This window comes from Leptonychotes weddellii, chromosome 5 (assembly GCF_054177405.1).
Source record: "Leptonychotes weddellii isolate Sample4059 chromosome 5, ASM5417740v2, whole genome shotgun sequence".
In the NCBI taxonomy this organism is placed as follows: Eukaryota; Metazoa; Chordata; class Mammalia; order Carnivora; family Phocidae; genus Leptonychotes; species Leptonychotes weddellii.
Window position 1 is genome coordinate 107,854,205 of NC_138373.1, and position 3,919 is coordinate 107,858,123.

Genomic DNA, 3,919 nt, shown 5'->3' on the forward strand with positions numbered 1-3,919 from the left:
GTTAGGCATCTCCCTTCGGCTCAGGTCATGATCCCAGGGTCCTGGGATCGAGCCCCCGCATCAGGCTCCCTGCTCAGCAGGAAGCCTGCTTCTCCCTCTCCCACTCCCCCTGCTTGTGTTCCCTCTCTCACTGTGTCTCTCTCTGTCAAATAAATAAAATCTTAAAAAAAAAAAGATTTATTTATTGGGGCAACTGGGTGGCTCAGTTGGTGAAGTATCTGCTTTTGGCTCTGGTCATGATCTCAGGGTCCTGGGATAGAGTCCTGCATTGGGCTCCCTGCTCAGCAGGGAGTCTGCTTCTCCCTCTCCCTCTGCCCCTTCCCCCTCCCTACTCTCCACCCCCCCAATAAATAAAATCTTTTTTTTTTTTTAAGATTTTATTTATTTATTTGACAGAGAGAGAGAGAGAGACAGCACGAGAGGGAACACAAGCAGGGGGAGTGGGAGAGGGAGAAGCAGGCTTCCCGCGGAGCAGGGAGCCCGATGTGGGGCTGATCCCAGGACCCTAGGATCATGACCTGAACTGAAAGCAGATCCTTAAAGACTGAGCCACCCAGGTGCCCCTAAATAAAATCTTTTTAAAAAAAGATTTTGAAAAAGATTTTTAAAAAGAATTTATTTATTTGAGAGAGAAAGAGAGAGCAGGGGGAGGGGCAAAGGGAGAGGGAGAGAATCTCAAGCAGACTCCCCACTGAGCGTGGAGCCCCATAGTGGGGGGGCTTGATCTCATGACCCTGAGATCATAACCTGAGCTGAAACCAAGAGTCAGATGCTTAACCCAACTGAGCCACCCGGGCGCCCCTCTCATAATTCTTTTACGAGAAAATTATGGTTGGCTTGTTTGAATCATAATCTAAATAAAGTCTGTACAGTCCATATACTCCATTAGATTGTCATGACTCTTTAAACCTCCTTTAATCTGTAGGTAGTTCCATCATTTTCTATTTCCTTACAGTTTATTTGTTGAAGAAACTAGATGATTGCCCCCTTATTTTCCACAGTCTGATTGTGCTGATTACATCCTCAGGGTGTTTTTTAATGTGTTCCTCGGGCCCTCTGTGTCATCTTATTTATTTATTTTAGATAAATATATATATATAGAGAGAGAGCATGAGTGAGGGGAGAAGCAGAGGGAAAGGGACAAGCAGACTCTGCACTGAGCACAGAGCAGGGTGCAGGCCTTGATCTCATGACCCCTGAGACCATGACCTTAGTTGAAATCAAGAGTCAGACACTCAACTGACCGAGCCACCCAGTCACCCCAGTCCCTCTGTGTTTTCTTCTCTTTTTTTTTTGAAAGATTTTATTTATTTGACAGAGAGAGACACAGCAAGAGAGGGAACACAAGCAGGGTGGGAGAGAGAGAAGCAGGCTTCCTGTGGGCAGGGAGCCCAATGTGGGACTCGATCCCAGGACCCTGGGATCATGACCTGAGCCGAAGGCAGATGCTTAACTGACTGAGCCACCCAGGCTCCCCACTCTGTGTTTTCTATAAATTGGTAGTTAGGTCTTGATCAAATTTGGATTTTTTTTCTTTTCATTGATCCTACAGATTTTGATATCACAATATTTTTATTATCAATCAATTATGTTTTCTAACTCCATTATGATTTCTACTTTGAACCATGGAGTTTACAAATGAATGACAAAAGAGAACATGGATGATTACACAGAATATTTCTCGGGCCAGGCCTGAAAGCGGTGTGCATCACGTGACCCACAGTTGGACAAAGCTCAGTCACACAGTTGTAGCTAACCACAGCAGGGACTAGGAAGTGTAGTTTAGCTGTATGTGTGTTCAGAAGGAAAATGAAATGAGTTTGGTGAATACACGATATGGCCTCTACTGGAGTCCTCCTTTTTGGTCACCACACAGTCATTCTATATTTGCTCACACAAGTCTAACACACTCACCGCCAAGTGAGAGAACTCAAATTCCCATCTAGTCCTTGCATCAAGTTCAAACCCAAATCTCAGAGTTATTTGAAGTCCTCTTCTTTAGGGTCGCCTGGGTGGCTCAGTCGGTTGGGCATCCAACTCTTGATTTCAGCTTGGGTCATGATCTCGGGGTTGTGAGATGGAGCCCCAGGGTTGGGCTCTGCACTAGGCATGGAGCCTGCTTAGGATTCTCTCTCTCCCTCTCCCCCTCCCCCACCCCCGCTTGTGTGCACGTGCTCTCTCTTGAAATAAATAAATAAATAAAAATTTTTTACAAAATGAAGTCCTCTTCCTGCGTTGCAGCGGTGGCTCCGCTCCTCCCCTCCACACCTGATACGTGGTAGGGCAGGTGTGGGATAGCTGCAGTAGAAGCTCACACTCAGAAAACGAACTGCAGTCAGTGGCTCTTAGGGATCCTGATATCCTGAAGGTTCCTGCTGTTCAGTGGAGAGTCTCTCTGATTAGACTCTGGTTCTGTTACTTGAATGAACATTGTTGTCTATTTTCTCCAAGACCTGTGGATCCCCCTTCGGTGTGGGTGGGTGGCTTACTTTTCCCTATCCTCCAAGATCATATTTCAAGTGGGCTTTGGAAAATAGTTCCTCCTTGGTGCTGTACCAATTTTAGAGCCCACTTCCAATATGTAGAAATTTGGAAGCCTTATGGTGATTTTACATTTAAGCTGTCAGAGACAGTTTGTGGTTTCTTTGAAATGCAATGCTTCAAAAATTTAAAGGAGATTTTTGGGAGTGATGGATCTGTTCATTCCCTTGATTGTGGTGATGGTTTTACACATATGTTAAAACTCAAATGGTAAACATTAAATATGTTTAGTCTGTTGTAAGCTAATTATACCTACAAAAGATTATAAAAACACATGCACACACACACAGATGCATTCACACAAAACAAAACCAAACAAACAAAGCCTAGCTTCTCGCCTATATACTTTGAGTCAGTTCCATTTTACTTCTAGTAATCATATTCAAGTTCTTTCCTAGTCATAGTTCTTTTTTTTTTTTTTTTAAGATTTCATTTATTTGTTTGACACAGTGAGAGAGGGAACACAAGCAGGAGGAGTGGGAGAGGGAGAAGCAGGCTTCCCGCGGAGCAGGGAGCCCGACTCGGGGCTCGATCCCAGGACCCTGGGACCATGACCTGAGCCGAAGGCAGATGCTTAATGACTGAGCCACCCGGGCGCCCCTTTCCTAGTCATAGTTCTTAAGCATGCTTTATTTCTTCGCGTCCCCATCCATATGCTGCTCTCTTGTTAGGTTCTGACAGTGGTAAAGGGAGATGCAGTGAGGACAGAGGTAGCGACGGGATCCCGAGTCCTGTTTGAGCAGCGCAGTTCCGATAGAGGCGGCCAGAGCAGCCAAGCAATGCTGGACTCCTAGCAATACCATTTCCCCTTCTGCTCCACTGGCCCCAGAGTTAGTGACTTCCGGCATTTGCTAATCACTGAGTAATCTTATCTTCCTCTTTTTGCTACTCCATCCTTTGTGACACTTTTGTAAACGATTATCTGTATTAAATTTCTTCTATTTGAAATACCCAGAATTGTTGCTGTTTTATTTATTTATTTTTTTTTTTTTTTAAAGATTTTATTTATTTATCTGAGAGAGAGAATGAGATAGAGAGAGAGAGCATGAGAGGGGGGAGGGTCAGAGGGAGAAGCAGACTCCCTGCCGAGCAGGGAGCCCGATGCAGGACTCGATCCTGGGACTCCAGGATCATGACCTGAGCCGAAGGCAGTCGCTTAACCAACTGAGCCACCCAGGCGCCCTGTTGCTGTTTTATTACCAGAACAATGTTTACGGTCTTGTTTACTAACACAAACAGATTGCCATCCTTTGAACCTCTGGTATAATTTTCTCACTGCCTGCCACCTGATTGCTATGTCAATGCCATATGTTTCGATTTTTTTTTTTTAGACAGCAGCACTCTACTTCCGGTTTCTTAACCCTGATACCAAAGTCAG